Consider the following 20,569-nt stretch of genomic DNA (forward strand, 5'->3'; position numbering starts at 1 on the left):
CCAATACTAATATTAATCAGATAACTGTAAGCTAATTCTGTATCATGAAAGGAGCAATGGTTATAAAAGCCTATGGAGACTCCTTTTAAAAAAAATATTAAAAAGGGAAAAGAACCTTCTGTGCTTTCCCTGATTATTATCACCAATATACAGAGAAATGGGTACATATCCACCTACATAATGGGGTAAAATAAAAAATAGAAAAGCTAACAGAAAATAAGTGTCAGGGACAACAGAGAATACAAATATGTTAGAAATAAGAGTGAATGTATTTGTTATGATTAAATGTCAATATTGATTCATATTTTACTTATTTCTATTACTTGTTTACTTAGTACACTGTGTTGCTATTTATGTTTGATCTCTGTTTTGGACTATAACCTTCATATAGACCAAGATTTTCTTGTTCTATGCCCCTAAATGTTCAGTGCACACTTCTTTTTAATTACTGTATAGAAGTTGTAAGTAAGGAACTTCATTACTTCTCCAGATTAGGACCATAGATTCATAATGAGACAACACTAACATTTATGACTTGACACTACGGGTGTTTCTCTTGTATCTACTCCATCTCTTGCATGAGTGCTGTTCTTTACCTCCTTGTTCTTTCCTCACTGGAGACAACCCATCTTTCATCTACTGGTCTTCCACCTCCTTTCATCTCTTTTGAGAGAGATGCACTATCATATATTTCCAGAGAATATATTAATATATTTTCATGCTTCATAAAAACCCTCAATCTTATCTTTCATCTATTACTTCAGTCTGACCTTCAACATTAAATAAATATCATTGTAGTATTCCTGCCTATGTGTTTTTCCACTCCAGTCTATGCTCCATGTTACTACTAATTATCTCTCTAAAATACAAATGCATTTGTGTCACTTCCTTGTGTAAACAGCTATGGCTGTTTTTTTCCCCATTACATATTCAGTAATGCCTAATCACCCTTCTATATGGATCAAATGGTACCTTTTCTACAAAGCTTTGTCCTCTTCCTTCAACTACTTCTAGCTTCCTTTTGTGTCTCTCTAGGTTGTCACACAAATGAATACATAGCATTTATCATACTGTTTTTCTCAATATTGATTTTCTAATCTATGTAAACAGGTAGACTGTGGATGATAGGGGCTCTGTTTCATTCAACTGCACTCACACTGCCCAAAAAAGTTCCTGGATTAGAAGTGATAATAAATATGTTTTGAAAAAAGAGTCACCACACTGATTATAAATTCTTACCACAGTGTACAGATTAAAACAATATTCACTAATGAGATGCATTTAAAAGTGGATTCAGATTAATTGAAATAGGCTCAGTCCATTCATTTCCAGTCAATCCACCTAGATGCTTGATCCTGATCTTACTTCAAATTCCTTGATTCTCAAATTCTCTGACATTTAAACATCCTCAGTGCTGATGATCCAGGATGTTTAATATTTAAAATCAGTGGCAAGCTGAATAATTGGACTTCTTTTATGAAAATTTTCAAAACATATTAAGAATTTGGATTACTGGGTATCACTGCAGAAGATCTGAGTTCATCAAACATTAAAGATTAGATTTATATCTTATATTTAGTATTATAAAATATTTCATGATTGACTCCTAGAATTCTTAGCTGTGATTAGCTTGCTTTATGTTACTCATGACTCATTTGACAGTCGGAAAAATAGGTGATTATTTTGGTTATATCATTTTTATTCAGGGCTTTACATTTTTTGATGTTTTACCCTGGAGCTCATAAGTTCACTTTTCTGTTTAAACATCATCACCATCCTATTGAATATTGCTATTTTTGGAAAGAAAACAGAGTATCTTTCCCTAAGATTGCTCACATGTTCACAGAATAGCAATAACAAAGCTTAATATAATTGTACAACTGGTGGGGGAAATAAGTTAAATAAAAAGTAGCTGACAAATCAACTTGAAACCATTAACAGTTCTAGCTAAAAAAAAAAGTAGATGTATATTAATAAATCATAGTTTAAAAATCAAACCCATGTATACTTCACCCAGATTATATTTCATGAGTGAGAGTTACATTTTTAAAAGGATAATTCAAGCATTTCAGGAAATACACTATTATTGAAATTCTCAAGTGAGTAACAAAATAAGCTTAAGCAGTGGCCTCTTCTTGAACTCCTTTTCTTTCTGGATGACTGCAAATAAATAGTTAGATAAAATTGAGTATTTAAATTTCCTATGTACCTTCCCTTTTTACTGAATGTTTGTATGAAAATACATCCTTTTTTTTTGAGAATGTCAGTGTTTCTCAGATTACTGAGGAAATTTTTACCGAAAGGTACATTTTCCAAAATGAAGTAAATAAGTCTTAGGTAAAGTTAAGAAATAATGAATCTCTATAAAAATTTAAAGTTTTTTCAGTTGCTTATGACAGAAGGTATGAGAGATTCATAAGTGGCAAGTATTCTTCAATTATGTTTCAAAGCTTGTCGGAACATGAAAGCGCATTCTCAAGAGTTGCTTAGCTAGAGTCTAGGAAACTCACATCATTTCAGTTCCCTTTGTTCAGCCTACATGGATTTCATTTGAGCAGGTTTTTTTTTCTTTTGCACACAATGACTTTATTTGGAAGATAACAAATAGTCCAACTACTTGAAAGTTTAAACAAGTGTCTTGTAACACTAACAATTTGCAAGATTTTGAAGAGATATCAAACTTAATCTTTAAAAACATTAAAACTGGGAAATTATTGCAAAGGACATAGGGTGGTAATTTTCACCAACCTGATGTTTGAAGCTTATTTTTAATAGAAAATTTTGTTCATAGCACCTTTGCTGCTTTTATGACTGCAGATTACCAATTAGACTCAAGCATCAATTTTAACTCAATGTTTTGACACAAATAACTAGCTTTAATCTTTTTAGAGGGACTACAGAATAAAAAAGTTACAGTTACTATATTTGTACACTGTTTACTTACAAATTAATGTCCTCAAGGTAAATAAATTGAGGATATCTTCTGTATGTTTTCAAAGTTATTTCTCTTGAGCAGTCAGAAGACTAACCATTCTAAGACACGTTACATTCTAAGTAAGGCAGAGATATCTCTTCCTTGGAGGGATATCTCTAGAAATGTGGTTATAATTTCTTAACCAAATATATTTGAATTTTTATGAACAATAGAAAAACCTCTCCTGAAGCAAACACCAAGAAACATCGCAATATTTTATATCATCATTTCAGAATTTTGATATTGCACATCAATTAAACTTATTTATCAATATTTAATAACAGTGTTGAATATTTTAGAAGGAAAAAATGATAGTATATTACTTATTAACCATGGCAAGAAAAACTCAATTGAAATGAATCCTGTTAAATTTATGGACAAAGAGACAGCAGAGCTAAGTTTGCTTTCCTAGTATATGTGGACAGAGCAAAAGCCCGGGAGTTACGTACTGAATCTAAGTCTAATGTATTATGATATCTTGAGAGATGCTTTGATTCCATGGTGCCAACTTGCCTTGGGTAATTTGTGCAGGCAGGCCAATTTTGTCATGCAGCAAACAAAAAAATATAAAGTTTCTAGAGAACCGACTCCAAACCTTTCAAAAGGTTGACCAATATAACCTTCAATATTTCCTCCAGGTATAAATGTCTATGATTCCAGCTCTAGCTATGCATTTCCATGAAATTATTAAATCATAGCAGAAGCTTAGAAAGAACGATATGTTCTTCAGTGGACTGAAAAACTGGACACCTGAATTCTGGAATGCCCAAATACTTTTTTTTTAACTTTCTTACAGGAAAGAGGAATGTATTTCCTGTAATAGCATTGGATGAACGTAGAAGCTTCAGGTATTTAGAAATTAAGCATAGAACTTCTTTTCAAGCAATAAATTTCATGATGCAATCAAAGTCTTAAATGATTTTTTGTAAAAATAATAGAAAGCATCATAAAAAATAACAGACAGTTGTTAATATAAAGACTAAGTACTAGATCATAAAGAACTTTGCTGTACTTGTATGCATTACAAGATGTGGGTAAGAACAACAGGAACTTCTGGGGAAGATTGTTGAATAGGAAGTTCCAGTGCTCACTCATCCTTGAAAAACAGCTAGTGGACAGACAGAAGCTGCCTGAAACAAGTGCTCTGGGGCTCTGGAGGCTATGGGAGCCCTGTACAGCAACAAGGGAAGAGCAGGACAAAGAGGCAGAGAAACTGCAATAAAGAATGGAATAAATCACTCTGTGGCAACTATTGGCACCTATCCTCCACTCATTTTTTTAATCCTCCACTCTTGAAATGAGCTGCCTCAGGTTCAGTCCTTGGTTAGCTGCTTTGGATGGGGAGACATGTGGAAGCCCTCTCCCCCAAGAGTGAGTAGGGGTACAGCTGATTACTGATTATGGCTTTTCATCAGTGAATTTAAATCTCTGGATACTGGCTCTGAACTGATGTTTTAGCCCACCCTGAACAGGGATTACTACAGCCATTGTTTCAATCACACCCCAAGTGGGTGAAGGCAGTGCCCATTTAAAGATGCAGGCTCTTCTTAAGGCTGTGGGGAACAGTTTACTGAAGAACACCATTTTCTGGAAAGGCCAGGAAAGCGCACACTTTGGGAGCCATCGAAAAGCTTCTTAATGACTTTCCAGACTCTCACCCCAAGGCTCTTTGGAAATTGTCTCTGCCACCTTTGTGGGTTCCTAGTCCTGTTTGGCTGAGAAATGCTGATTTGGGAAAGTCCTCTCTGGGGTGATCCTCCTCCCAGAATTTGCCCTTCAGGCAAAATATAGCTAGAGACAAGGTAAGGAGAGTAAAAAAGTAAAGAGGCAAAACAGAAACAAACAGAATGGATCACAATTCCCTAGAAGTAAGAGAGGAAAGAAAGCTTTCTCTTGGGAGGGAGGACAGGGATGAAACAATTGCACAAACAGTACAATCTTAAAAATTGTACTGCATTCCTGGGATAAGAATCAGATGAAGAAGAGTTGGAAAATTCTGATCAGTTAAACATGAGCAGGTCTAGAATAAGTTGAACCAAGTATCAAAAAAAGAGCCGTAACACAAAGCCAATCAAGAATAAAATCCAATGAAAGAGATTTAAATGACTAATCAAGATAATCAGATACCTAGAGAGCAGAAAAAATTATAAGCCACATTAAGAAACAAGAATATATGACCCAATCAAATAAAGTAAAACATCAGAGGAGACACATATTTGGAACAATTCATCAAATATATTCAAACAAATCTCCTAAATAAATTCAAGGAGATGAAAGAAAATATGGCTAAACACATAATAATGAATATTAGAAGACACTAGATGAACATAAAGAAGAACTTTAAAATGTGGAAAGTAACCTAAAAGAACATATGGAAATGAGAATCACAATAGAAGAAATTAAAAACACAGCAGAAGCATACAAGAGCAGATGTGAACAGTCAGAAAAAAGAATCAGTTAACTAGAGGATATGACGATTGAAATCTTAAAGACAGAGAAACAGATGGAAAAAAGGGAGAAAATTGAACAAAGTCTCAGGGAATTGAATGACAACATGAAGCACAGAAACATACACATCATGGATGTCCCAAAAAGAAGAGAGAAGGGAAAAAGAAGAGAGAAGGGAAAAGGGCAGAAAGAAATAATGGCCCCAAATTTCCCAACTCATATGAAAGACATAAGAATTCAAGTCCAATATGTACAGTGCACTCCAAACAGTATAAGCCCACATAGACCCACTGTAAGGCACATACTAATCAGAATGTCAATTGCCTAAGATAGAGAGAGAATTCAAAAAGCAGCAAGAGAAAAGTGATTTATCACGTACAAGGGAACAGCAATAAGATTAAGGACTGATTTGTCATCAGAAACCATGGAAGTGAGAAAAAAGCAGTATGATATATTTGAGGTGCTGAAAGAAAAACTGGCAGCCAAGAGTTATCTGGCCAAACTGCCTTTTCAAAATGACAGATTAAGATATTCACAAATAAACAGAAACTGAGAGAATTCATCAAAAAGAGACCTACCCTACAAGAAATACTAAAGGGAGTTACACAGACTGAAAGGGAAAAACAGGAGACAAAAACCTGAAGGAGAGTGTAGAAATGAAGATTATCAGTAAGGGTAACTAAAAGGATAAAAAGATAGAAAAAATGAGATATGACATATAAAACCAAAGAATAAAGTGGTTTCAGTAAATACTGCCTTTCTATAAATGATATTAAATCTTGATGGATTAAAATTCCTAATCAAAAGACAGAGATTAGCAGAATGAATAAAAGTAATGATCCATCTACATGATTCATACAATGGCCTCACCTTATACCCAAAGAAACAAATAGGTTGAAAGTGAAAACCTGGAAAAAGATATTCCAAGATATTATCTCATTTACAGGAGACACACCCTTAGTTGATAGCAGATATAATGAACCACAGCTGCAATCAGCTGAATGATGATTTAATAAATCAACCAGCTATGAAATATCCTTGCCACAATGGTCAGGCCAATGCTTGTCTGAACAGACAACTGGGCACATCACCTGGTTAAGTTGACAGCCAAACCTAACTATCACAGATGTAAAGAACTTGTACAAAGAAAACTATACAACATTGCTAAAAGAAATCAAAGAAAACCTAAATAAAAAGTGGGCATTCCATATTCTTGGATTGGAAGACTAAATGTCATTGAGATGGCAATTCTACCCAAATCAATTTGCAAATTCAATGCAATCCCAGTCAAAATTCCAAGAGCCTACTTTGTAGAAATGGAAAAGACAATAGTCAAATTTATTTGGACATCTCAGAGACCCAAAACAGCAACAAATATCTTGTAAAAGAAGAATGAAGTTGAAGAACTCACACCTCCTGACATAAGGCATACTACAAAGCTATTTTGGTCCAAACAGCATGCCATTCACATATATGTAGATATACTGACCAATGGAATTGACCTGAGAGTTCAGAAATAGACCCTCACATCTATGGCCAGCTGTTATTTGAGAAGGTTCCCAAGTCCACTCAATTGGGACAGAATAGTCTCTTCAAAAAATGGTGCTGTGAGAACTGGGTATCCTTACACAAAAGAATTAAAGAGAACCCCATCTCACCCCTTATACAAAAATTAACTCCACAGGGATTAAAGACCTAAATTTCAAGTCCTAGAAGACAATAGGTAAGCATTTTAAGATCTTGTGGTAGAGAATAGTTTCTTAGACTTTACATCCAAAGCACAAGTAACAAAATAAAATATAGATACAAGAACCTTCTCAAATTTAAAAACTTTTGTGCTTCAAAGGACTTTGTCAAGAAAACAAAAATGCAGCTTTCCCAATGAGAAGGAATATTTGGAAGCCACATATCCTGTAAGAGTTTAATGTCGAGGATATATATAGAAACCCTACAACTCAACCATTAAAAGAAAAATAATTTTAAAATGGGCAAAATACTTGAATAGACATGCTTCCAAAAAGGAAAGCAAAAATGGCCAATAAAGCACATGATAAGATGTTCCATAGCACTAGTTTAGGGAAATGCAAATCAAAACCACAATGAAATATCATTTCACAACCACTAGATGGCTACCATTTAACAAAAAAGAGAAAATTACAAGGGTTGAAAGGATATGAAGAAATAGGAATGCTCATTGATTGCAGGTGGGAATGTAAAATGGTGCAGCCTCTGTGTAAGACAGTTTGTTAGTTCCTCAGGAAGCTACATATGGAATTGCCAAATAATCTGGCAATCCCTTTAGTAAATATATACACAGAATAACTGGAAGCAGGGACTCAAATAGATATTTGCACACTGATGTTCATAGCAGCTTTATTCACATTTGCCAAAAATAGAAGCAACCCAAGTGTCCATCAACCAGTGAATGGATAACAAACTGTGGCATATACATATGATGGAATAATATTCAGCCTTAAGAGGAAAATAAGTCCTGATGCATGCAACAACACAGATGAACTTTGAGGAAATTATGTTGAATGAGATAAGCCAGACACAGGAGGACAAATATTGTACAATCTTGCTGATGTGAACTAATTACAAGTAAACTCATATTAGTTAGAATCTAGGTTACCAGGAGATAGAGTGGGGAGCAGAGTAGAGAATGGGGGGCATCTTCTTAATTTTTGCAGAATTTCTAATTAGGTTGATTGTAAATGGATGGTGAGGATGATAGCACATTATTGTGAGTGTAATTGACAACACTGAACTATGCATGTAAATGTGGTTGAAAGGGGAAGTTTTGGGTCATGTATGTTACTAGAAAAAAGTTAGAGGATAAAATATGGGACTTACAACACAATGAACCATGTTGTAGATGATGACTATGGTTAATAGTACAAGTATAAGAATGTTCTTTCATGAATCGAAACAAAGTTACATCACTGTTACAAAGTGTTAATAATAGAGTGGTATATGGGACAAAATATACCTAATGAAAACTATAGACTATGCTTAGTTCATATTCTCTAATTAATTGTAACAAATGTATCAAACAAATGAAAACTGTCAACATTAGGGGGGTATATTAGACTGTTATGTTTTTGTATGATCTTTATTTAACCTACAGGTTCTTTAATTAAACTAATAATGACAATAATTTAAAAACATTATGTGAAGTGAAAGAAACCAGACACAAAGCTCTACATATGGTATTATTCCATTTGTATAAATATAAATATAAATAAATCTATAGAGATGTAATTAGATTAGTGGTTATGTAAGGCTGGGGAAGGATAGAGGGTTTGAAAGATGATTGCTAAGTTTGGGGTTTTTCTTTTTGGAGTAATGAAAATGTTCTGAAAATTGATTGTTGTAATGAATGCCCAACTCTGTGATAGCATTAAAAGTCATTGATTGCAACTTCAGATTGTAAGACAGTGGATATATCTCAGTAAATGCTTTAAAAAAACATAAAGTTAAAAAGAAATAAAAACAGTAATTGGATTGAATATTTAGAAAAGTAATAAAACAGAGATGTCTGCAAAATATTCATCCCGGGTAAAGTTTACTTGAAATTTTTATTGAAAAATCATCATTGGTTTCCTTATTTGTTTTTTTTTTTCATACTTGTTCCTGCCTAGTTCCAAAAAAGGCTTCAATGCAAATTTTAGAACAGGGGAAAACCTTTCTTCACACCAACTTTAAAATGGGTTATTTTTGGATGTTAGAACTTTGGTAATTTATTCAATTGCCATCTTTAAAGGTCATACTCTCTGAACATAGGAGGATCTTCTGAATGACATTTTAAGAATTAATATCAATAAATTACCTGTAGTACTTAGAGACATTTCCTAAGTCACAGAGGAAAATTGCTGCCTTTACTTTACCAACCTAGGCATAAACATCAAAAGAAGAAACCCTAAAATTTAATACATGCTGTATAACAACCTACAGTCAGGAAATAATTTATTTTAAAAATGAAAGGTTTTGGAGAAGTTACTGAGACCATTTCTGGGTCCAACTCTCATGATTCCTAACAGATATTTGTGTCTCACAGCTTAGTTTAAAAGTTTTAAATGAAATGGACCAAATTATTCCCATTCTGAGTCTGAATATAGTCCTTTTCACCAGTTGACAAGTCTAAATGATGCCAGGCATTCATTAAATTTTAAATATTGCTAAATTTATGTAGTTCTTTTAATTGCATGTACACCAACTTCAACAATCTAATCCAGTATTTTAAACATTTTTTGTTTCAAAATATTCATTCAATAAGTATTTTTATAAACCATAAATATCTAGATTTCTAGTGCCCCCTGAGAAATCAGAAGCTCAGATCACACCAGCAGGACAACGTGTCATGACTGCTCATTGACTCAGCCTTCCCCAATCCCTCAACCCCTTTTGTCATATGCATGCATCTTTCTTCACTGGTAAGACCTACATCACACCACTAGTGTTTGAGCCTATCGCCTTAGTATAGATTGTTTTTAATTCATTCAGAGTTATGTTACAATTGTATAAAGAATAATCATAAACTTTTTACCCTTTTTGTTTATATTTTACATACCTGGATTTCATTTGTCTAATGGATATTCCCAATTTTGTACCCCACTGGCAAGCGATGCTCAGCCTCAGCATACTTTATTTGAATTCAAAGTAATATCCTAGAAACATTATTTATTGCCATTAGTGGAGCCTGCTCAAAGTGTGACATATGAAAAGCCCCACTTCCCAACACCTTCCCCCTCTTCTATTTCCCCCCTCTTCCTGACACCTTCTATGGTATTGATTTCTAAAGCATGACTTAGAGTCTATCACTTCCAAACACAAGAACCAAGTGAAGTAACAAAAACTTCCATTTGTTTTCCTTGTGTGAAAAGAAGACAGGGCTAAATGATCTGTGATGCCTTTTATGATGCTAACAGTCATACTTTTTGTTATATATTGATATAATAATTGAATATGTCACAATCTCCTCACTTATCTTTACACTATACAGGCAGGACATAGCCAAATATTTGGATTATCCTTGGACCTATACGGGATTGGGACCATTAAATTTTCCTTTATTCCTTCCTCTTCTTTGTGGCAGTTTAAAATTTCCTTTTCTCTATATTCTAGACATCTTGAATTATAATTTATTGTATTTCATAAATGGATTAGAGTTTTCATAAACTCACTAATGGTAAGCCTAATGCTGCTACTTTAGAGAAGAAAACTTTGTTTAGCATCTAAGCATAAATTATCAAAATTGTACACTTTCCTTTCCTCCATACAAAGAGTTATAGAATTCAATCTCAATTTTATAGACATCTCCTGGGTAAAATTGTATTGTGAATTTAAGTATATTTTTCCTAAGTGGAAGGTATCTCAAAATGTGAGTTTTGACAGACAGACTTAAAAAAAAGTGCAAATGTAGCACATTCTTTTTTTTTCTTTTTTAAGAAATGGAAGAGGTGAAAGTTGGTGAATATAACAGTAAATAGACCACATGATATTTCAAGTTTCCAATTCTAATTTTTAAAATACTCAACATTTGCATCATGGTTTGAAGAGAGAAATATGTTAATGTGAGATTGTCTTCACAGAAGGTCATAACATATTGTTTCACATAATAGCAATATACAGCTCTCAGCATGACAGAAGCTAAATCTTGATTTCTGCCATATATGTAGTTGAGTTTAAGAGCTTAGTTTGATGAAGTCATTATAATGATTCACTTAGGAAATTTCTATTTTGCATGGAGTTGCTAGAGATCCTGATAATTGTGTGTCATAAGGTATGTGACAGGTGGTAATTCATAAGTCCTCAGTCTTTTGTGGGGAGGAACAACTTTTTAATTCCCCATGAAGATCTTAGAGTTTGGAAGAAGTGGGCATGAAAATTGTTGGTTTTTGAAAATGCTTGGTAAAGTCCCTGAAAAGATCCCTGGTGGCACAAATATGTGTAACCTTCCCTCCTGCATGCCCCAGGTGGTGACAGAACAGATTTGGAGGCAAAGTCTTGCAGTTCAGTCAGGTAAAGCTTTGCAACTTACTGTACACATCTAGTATTCTGACTGGAGATATGGATTATAGCTGGCTTCACTGGTGACCATTCAAAAGTTTTTGAAAAAAGACTTTCCTTAATAATATTAATGGAGAGGAACAAATAAAGTTCTCCAGCTTTATTTCATCTTTATTTTAGAGCTAGCATGTGTTCTAACTTTACTTCTCTTGCTGTTCCTTTCTTTCTTGTAGGTTCTGATCTAGTAAAATGTGAAGATCCAGGAATCCCTAACTATGGCTATAAGATCCGAGATGAGGGCCACTTCACTGACAGTGTAGTTCTGTACAGCTGTAATCCAGGCTATGCCATGCATGGCAGCAGCACTCTCACCTGCCTGAGTGGAGACAGAAGAGTATGGGATAAACCACTGCCTTCTTGCATAGGTGAGTTTGAAAGCAAGTTCAGATAACTGTATGAAAGCTTGACCTAGGAGCACTTGCACCATATTGACTTGACTTAAAATTTTGTAAGAGAGAAGGATATTTTTAATGCTTTCTTTCTAGTTTGTGTGCATGTGTGGGTTTGTATTCCTAAAACTGTGTGTGTGCGTGTGTGTGTTTAAATTTTTCCCTGAGTATGAAAGATTTCTTATTTATTTAGGATATAGGCTCAGATATATTATTGGGATTATAACATGAGTGTTTCATTGTTTTATTTTTCTGGCTATAATTATATGGAAAACAATGCCTGCCAGGATAATGATTGGGAAGAAATAAAGAAGGAAAAAGATAAAGATATATTTATTATGATCTCTTTTTCTCTGTATATATTACTGAAATGATCGTTTGGGTTTCTAAAGAAGTTAAATAGAAACTTGTGATATCCCCATGTTTGCATGTACTTTACAGTGGAATGCAGTGGTCAGATTCATGCTGCCACTTCAGGGTGCATCTTTTCTCCTGGCTATCCAAAAGCTTCCTATGACAACAGTCTTCACTGTGCGTGGATCATAGCGGCAGACCAAGGAAAGACCATCAGGTATTTCTTTTATTTTGGTTTCAGTGATTTGAGAATCTAGGCGTGTCTTCTATTCTGGTGGTAGAGCTAATACTACATGCATTATCTATGATGGGATGTAAATTTCTGACCTAAAGAAGAAAATCTAAGGTATGAGTACACTTTCCTTTGGCTCACTTTCTTACTCTGATACTCCTTTGAAAACTGTTGAGCCATATATGATAAAGATAAAAGGAAAATCTATGTTATGGATTTAATTGTATCCCCAAAAGAGTGAAGTCCAAGTCCTCACCCCAGGGTCCTGTGAATTCAAACTATTTGTCAACAGCATCTTTGAAGATGTTCTTTAAAGTAGAGTCATAGTGAATTAGCATGGGTCCTAAAACAACTTGACTGGTGTCCTTATAAGAAAATGAAATTTGGACACAATAGGAGTAAGACAGAGGCAGAGAGAGAGAGAGAGAGAGAGAGAGAGAGAGAGACATCCATTTGACAGGCAGATGAATTATGCCACAAGCTGAAGAACTTCATGGATTACTGGTGTCCACTAGAAGCCAGAGGATAGGCAGCAATGCATTCTTCACTAATGGAACCTTCGTTTTAGACTTTTGATCTCCAGAACCATGAGATAAAGCACTTATGTAGCTTAAGCCAACTAGTTTGTGGTATTTTGTTACAGCAACCCTGGAAGCCCGAGATAGTATATGTTAGCTTTTATAGCATGACAAACTATTCCCCAAACTTAGTGGTTCTGAACAACTGTTTATCTTCTCTGGACTTTATGGGTTGTCTAGGCAGTTTTTTCCTGATCTGGGCTAACTTGGCTGGGACTTGGAGATCGAGGATGGTCACACTCAGTTATCTGGGCTTCAGCTGAGACACTGGGAAAAGTGGGACCTCTCTGCCCCAGGATTCTCTTCCTTTGTGGGCTAGTCTTAATCATGTGAGGAAAGGGTTCCTAGCAGCAAAGGCACAAACATTTCCAACATCTGCTTGCATTACATTTGCTAACAAGCTATTTGTAAAGCTTGGTCAAGATAAGATTCAAGAAATAGACTCCACCACTTAATGGGAAAACACACAAAGTCGTATCACAAACAGGGATGTGAGGAAATTGTAGTCATTTCACAATATTCAGAGTAAGTTTGAGATATGTCAAAATTATTAGTGTAAAGTTACAAATTTAAAGGAAAATGATTTTTTTTGTTCAATATTATTCACATTTTAATAGAACATTATACACATAATAGGTATTCAATTTAATTATTTTTAAATTTTGAGATAATTTTCATACAGTAACATGGACAGATCGTAAGAGTACAGTTTCATGCATTTTCATAATTGCGTACTTGCATAGCTGCCACCTGAATCAAGATACAGAATGTTTCCATCAGCATTCTTCCTCTTAACCAATCACTCCCCATCCCCAGAAACAGACATTTTCTGATTTCTGTTGCCCTAAATTAATTTTGTCTGTTAAAGGAAAATGATTTTAAAATGCAGAAAATGTGCAAACATTTCAGCAAAAATTTTGTTCTATTTCAATTGAGCACTATCGCCATAAACACCAATGTGCAAATGTCCATGCATGGCCCCACTCTCAGCTCCTCCAAGTATAGACCTAACTAGAGGGTTTCAGTATCCTATGGCAACCCCACACCTAACCTCCTGTGGAACTATCACACTGTCCTGCAGAGGGGCTTCACCACTCTGCTTCCCTACCAACAGTGACTAGGCACATCTCTCTCTCTCCACATTTTTTCCAGCGCTTGTATCTCTCTGCTCATTTTTAGACAGTTTTATTCACACATCATTCAATCCAATCTGGTTAACAATCAATATTTTAATTGAGAGCTTTACAGTACCATGGTGAGATGGTGGGTTTTTTTTTTTTTTTTTTTCAGTATGCTATATGGTAGGGCCACATTTCATTATTTTTCCATGAGAGTGTTTCATTATTGCAGCACCATTTGTTGAATTTTTGTATGTTTGTTTTGTTCGTTTTGCTTGTTTGTTTTCTGGGAAGTGCATGGATATGGTGAGATTTTTAAACCAATGTAAGGAAATCAAAAGTAAGCAAAAAAAGTAAAATAATATCCTTAAAACAAGTTTTCTGTGTTCTAATCTCAATGCTGTATCAAAAAGACACAGTCCATGAAGTAAAGAGTTATTTCAAAATAAGTTTTTTTAATCATAGTTCTTGATGAACTGGAAGAGAACACTTATTACTCAATATGTTTTAAAATCTCTATCTCCTTCAGCTGGCATTCTTCTTTAATTGTGGCTGTTCTTAAATCTCTCTACAAAATTTATTTTTTAATCTCCTTCCCCCACCCCCTGCCACCAGCCTCAGTCCATGTCTCTGATCTTAAACTCCTCTGTCAGGCTATTGTGCCCCACCAAAAAGTAAAATCTGGACAAGTCATGTCCTTCTAAAATATTTGAAGCTGAAAACAATTGGGAAGCCAAAGCCAGAATCTCACAGCATATTGATTAAAATAACTCTGTGCAATGTAATATCAAGTGGGATTTATCCCAGGTATGTAAAGGTGGTTCAATATAAGAAAATCAGTTAATGTAAAACTATAAAACAATGGGGGTAAACCATATATAATCATTTCAGCAGCTTTTGGCAAAGTCCAGCACCCTTGGAAAAAAAACACATAGCTAAGAATGAAATGAAACTTCAGCATGTAGAGGGCATGTATGAAAACTAGCTAACATTATGTTAATAGATGACAGTGCTGGGACATGAAACCGGGAATGTTTATTGCCACAGTCCGTGAGTGACTGTGTTCCCTGCTCTACCATTTAGTCAAGTAGAAAAAGTCATTCTTTGGAAGGAGAGGGTGTATATACAAAAAGACATGCCTCAGAGAGATCCCACAGAATAAGTTGTGAGAAAAGATGGATAGATCCTGCAGTTAGCTTCTTCCTTCCTTTGTTCCCTCCTTCCAGCTCTCCTTTTTTCTTTCTTCCCTCTCTCTTTCTCTCTCTACCTCTACCTCTTTTTCCTCTTTAACTTTTGAAGCTGATTTTATTAATAAAACTAATGAGGAAAATATAAAGTATTTTTTATATTTTATAAAAATACACATTTTATATTCACTGAAGGCAGTGAATTTGATAATGAAGATAAGAGGTGAGTTAGAGAAGGCTCTTGAGAGGCATTTTAGGAGTGAATTGGATTATGTCAGTGATGTGTTTGGTTAATTGGGGGTCCTCTGTCAAAGATAATGGACTGTTAAGAATTGATCGAAATAGTTGATCATGAGCTTCAGAAAATGGCTGCCATATTCTGGGTCATTGTTGTATTGGAATGTCAAGTTGTGACATTTTATTACACCTGTTAGGGTAGAAAGAAGTACACAAATCAGTGTTCAAATTTGGAATAGTAATTGTCAAAATATTATATTAAAACATCTGTCTGTATGACTGCTAATTATTTCCTATTTGTTATCCATTTATTCAACAAATATGAAAGTGCCTGTTATCTGCTGGTATTGGATATATATACCAAAATAGAAACTTTCCTGTCCACATGAAACTTACATTCTGGGGTTGTTAATAATTTCTGATTTGAGAATTTCTGCAAAAAGTAAATAAAAATTGTAATTAAATTAGTGTGCAATAAAAACTGGTTGGATTAAGTATGTGTGTGTAGAGGGATAATTTTATTTAATAGACTAATGAGCCAAGATGATATATTGATAGTTTAAGGTTAGAGAGGTATCACAACCATTTTCCCCATTTCCTTTGGCAAAAATTTGATTACTGAAATGTACACTTTTTTCCTAATGGCAGAAAATAAATACATTTATTTTCTAATAAAACCAGGATAAATACAACTTAAAAATATTTTTGCTACTTTATCACTGGAAGAAAATGATAATTGCATCATAAAATTTTATTTAGGATGAAACCAGTTCACATTTTCATTCAGAAATCTTACTGCCTCAAATTGTAGAAGTTAGCTTTTCTTTTCTCTCTTTAATATATATAATTTTTTAACACCTATTTCTTTAGGTGGAAAGAGTGTAGTACTCAGCTCTCATAGTTGGTCTTGGTGGAAAAGCAGTCGCTACTAATAGAGGATCTTCTTTAAAGGGTTTTGTGAAAGATGGACAGAAGTAAGTGTTTACTTTCTATATGTATTTTCAATTCTTTAGTAAGAAGTAGCTCTTTTCAAAAGAAAATAGGAAAGCAAGTTCATGCACTGGTTGTTAGGCTGTGGATTAGAGGTAAAGTTGAAGTATGGTGTTCCTTTCTCTGTTTTTCACCTACTCTAGACACCCATTTCATGTAGGCATTAATCGAAATGAAGTAGCTTTTCAGAACAGGAACAGCAGTATAATATTTTTTCATGCCTTTCTCTTGGCCCTCCTTGCCAGCATGAGCCACTGCTGTCTGCTTTTCTCTCTTCTCAGATAGCTTGGGTGAATTATTGGTGTGTAACTGTTCACATACTCATGGCTATGTCAATCTTTCTGGAAAAGCTTGTGGCAGTAAATCTATATATGTTGATTTAAGAGAATATTTATAAGAATTGGATTTTCCTGCCCTTTGACTCAAACGAACAGCAGCAAGGCCACATCAGTTCAGTGGAGGCAAGAGCAGAGTTGATATCCAACCAAGGTATCCCCACACAAAAATTCTGTCTCCAACTCTCTAAGAATTTCAGAAATATTCCACCCTCTTACTACTTTTATACCCTTTAACTAGGTGCTAAGTTTGAGTTTGATTTGAGGACCACAATTGCAAGTCCGTCTGTGGCCTATTCTGACTCTTGGTGAATGGTCATATAACCATTCTCTTTACATTTACATTCATATTTATTTTTGTTATAGGTTATCCTCACATACCCTGTATTGATCATCTAGTTTGCATCATCATGGACTCATGGCCTTCTGACCACTAGCAGTTCTCTCTTCATTTTAGTACTACCCAATATATTTTGAAGGGACTTTGTTTCTCATGACAGCTGGTTGTCTCCAACGCTGCTGTGTTAGCTGTCATAGTGAGGCTGCTTCCGCTGCACAGTGCTCTCAGGGGTCCAGTGCCCAGGATATTCTAATTCTAAACTTTGATACTTCACAGTTGTATCTTTTTTCCTCTTCTCTGTGTTTCATCCATTTAGCTTTTTATTTTTTACTAAAAATGAAGGGGGGCAAGTTGTGAATCAGGGTTATGGGCCGTAAGCCAAGTTTCTATCTTGACTCAACAGAAATGGGAGTGGGAGAGGCATAGCAAATCATTTCCCCTGCTGAATGGCCTTGGAAAAGAACTACTTGATTACCAATTCCCCCACATATTTTTTTGTCTCTACTTATCTTATTTCAGCCCCATAACCTTGAACAAGGTCTCTTGATTCCGTTCCAATGCCCCAGGAAAATAATGTATGAAGTGAAGAGTTGTTTTAACACTTTGGTGAGTTATTTCAACTCATTGAACTTAATTATCCATTTCCTTGCTATTTTTTGTTTGTTTTGGGGGCAAACAACCACCTGGTCTACCTCTTCTGATAACATATTGATCTTTCAAATAGACACTTCAGGAAGAAAATACTTTATATAGCATTAGATGCTTTATGTCTCAGTTAAAAACTTCTTTTTTTAATATGGGAAGTACTCAGACCAAAGCAGGAATTTCCTTGAAACTGAGACCTGTCCTCTGAATATTTAAAGAAGGAAAAGGGTCTCTCACAAATCACTGACTTTCAAGGACACAGCTGCCTTTAGAGGAGAAAATTAATGTTTAAAAACAGTTGATAACAGTTAAAAACTTTAACCTCAGCTCATTCTCCTCTTTATTGACCTTGCCTGAAAATATAGCTAAAAAACTTCTTCTCCAATCTATATATATTACCTATATCATCCTGTCATTAAAAACATTTGGTACCTATGAAATTCCCCTTGTTTTATAGTTTGATTCTATTGTCACTTTTATACAGATGGGCTCCCTTAGGATTTCAGTTCTGTTCTTACTCTGTCCTACGACTACTCCCTGCAGTATCCCACTCTGCCTGAAGAAGGCCTGCAGTCCTGCACAGGGCTGAGGTTGTCCTGAAGACTGCCCTCCTCCCCCACATCCCACCTCATTTCAGACACTAGGGCACAGTGTCAGAGTCCAGGAGACCCATTTATGGCATCTGGGCTTTGGTCCAAACTTGGGCTTCCTTTCAGTTCTCCTTAGAAATACTTAACTAATATGATTTGGAGAATCCAGAAAACTTCCTTGGGCCTCAGCCCTCCACCAGTGCTTTAGCAGTGGGCAGTAAATGAATTCTAATATACCTCCTCCCATGAAAACCTCTCTCAGTGACCCTAGGTCTCATGTTCACAAAGAATATTCAGGTACTTGAACATTTTGCTTCATTCTTCCCTCACTCAGCTTTCCTAATACTGGCCTGATGGTGCTGGGATTTTTGCATCAAACTTACTTCTGACATTAGCCATGAAATAATGAGTGAGTTACAGAGGGATCTGCTGTATATTTCTGATTTATTTAGCCAAAGGTGCAGAACTCATACTGGCTGCCCACAGAAGGAGCAGATATATCATATTTTTACATGGATTTTCCTATTTCATTATTCCCATCCATGTGGGTTCTTGCCAGTTAACCTCTGTACATTATTTCACTGTTGAGAATGAAGCCAAATTCTTACTGTGACACTGCATGTTTATTTCCATTATGGAAGAACTGTTATTGTCAGTCTGTCTTTCCACTTAAAGATCTCCTGTATTTACAACATTGGGTTCTATGGCTTTTGACTGAAATTTAACATTGGCAAAGGCTACGTCAGTATGGTGGGGGAAGGGGAGAGGCAGAGTTATTGCTCAGCCCAGTTTTCCCTGCCTTGCACACATTTTTTGAGGAATTTGTTATGAGAATTTTTCATGAACCGTAATTTTCTAAAAATTTTCTTGCCTTATATTTAGTAAATTCATGTAGCAATAGGATATCAGTACCTCTGATGTTCTCACTATTGGAAAGATAGATCTCATGCAAGGAGTAGCTAAGAATTAAGGTAATAAAATCACCATTTGGTAATCAAGCCCACTTGATTGTTTGATGACAGAGAGCAAATGGAGATTGCTTTATTTGTTAAATGTTTTCATGATTTTCACAAGGTACGTTTACTTAATACTAGATGTTCTAGTTTGCCAGCTGCCAGAATGCAACACACCAGAGATGGATTGGCTTTTAATAAAATGGGATTTATTTCATTAGTTCTTCAGAGGAAAGGCAGCTAGCTTTCAACTGAGGTTCTTTCTTATGTGGGAAGGTGCAGGCCGATCTCTGCTGGCCTTCTTTCCAGGCCTCTAGGTTCCAACAACTTTCCCTGGGTGATTCCTTTCTGCATCTCCAAAGGCCTGGGCTGAGCTGCAAGTCCTGAGATGAGGGATGCTGAACTGCGTAGGCTGTGCTACATTGATCTATCTCATTTAAGCACCAACCAATTAAATCAAACATCATTCATTACAGCAGGTATGCCTCCCAGCCAACTGCAGATGTAATCAGCAACAGATGAGATTCATGTACCATTGGCTCATGTCCACAGCAACAGAACTAGGTGCCTTCACCTGGCCAATTTGATACCTGAATCTAACTACCATGCTAGATGATCATACTAGTTAGTGAAATATATTAAGTTTGGGGCCATTTTGTAGGCCAGCTTTACTTCCATTTTGTACTGTGGTTAGTGGTTCACAACCTTGACTGTTCATTAGAATCAACTTGGGAAGCTCTTTTTAAAAATATTTTTATTGAGAAATCTTTGCACACATGCAGTCCATACATGCTGTACAATCAGTGGTTCATTAATAGCATCACATAGTTGTACATTCATCAACTATGATCGTTTTTAGAAATTTGCATCACTCCAGAATATGAAATAAAAAAGAAAAAACTCAGGCATCCCATACCCCTTACACCTCCTTCTGATTGACCACCAGTATTTCAGTATACCCGATTTTAACCCTTTATTCCCCACCCATTATTTATTTATTTTTTATCCTTAATGTTTTTTTACTCATCTGTCCATACCTGGGATAAAAGGAGCACCAGATCAAAGTTTTCATAATCACATAGTCACATTGTAAAATTTACATCCTTACAGAAGAATTAAGGCTACTGAAA

The 20,569-nt window shown here is 35.2% G+C and overlaps 1 long non-coding RNA gene across 1 annotated transcript in view; it reads left to right on the top strand.

Annotated features, from left to right (window-relative positions):
• The window catches only part of LOC143686163 (uncharacterized), a 51,936-nt gene extending 35,371 nt beyond the window's left edge, over positions 1–16,565 (top strand). Inside the window, exons 2-4 of the long non-coding RNA XR_013176943.1 lie at positions 11,665–11,856; positions 12,322–12,451; positions 16,457–16,565. This is a non-coding gene — a long non-coding RNA (uncharacterized LOC143686163). The remainder of the gene's footprint in view (positions 1–11,664; positions 11,857–12,321; positions 12,452–16,456) is intronic.
• The last annotated feature ends 4,004 nt before the right edge of the window (positions 16,566–20,569 follow it).

The sequence above is a fragment of the Tamandua tetradactyla genome, chromosome 6 (genome assembly GCF_023851605.1).
Source record: "Tamandua tetradactyla isolate mTamTet1 chromosome 6, mTamTet1.pri, whole genome shotgun sequence".
Taxonomy (NCBI): Eukaryota; Metazoa; Chordata; class Mammalia; order Pilosa; family Myrmecophagidae; genus Tamandua; species Tamandua tetradactyla.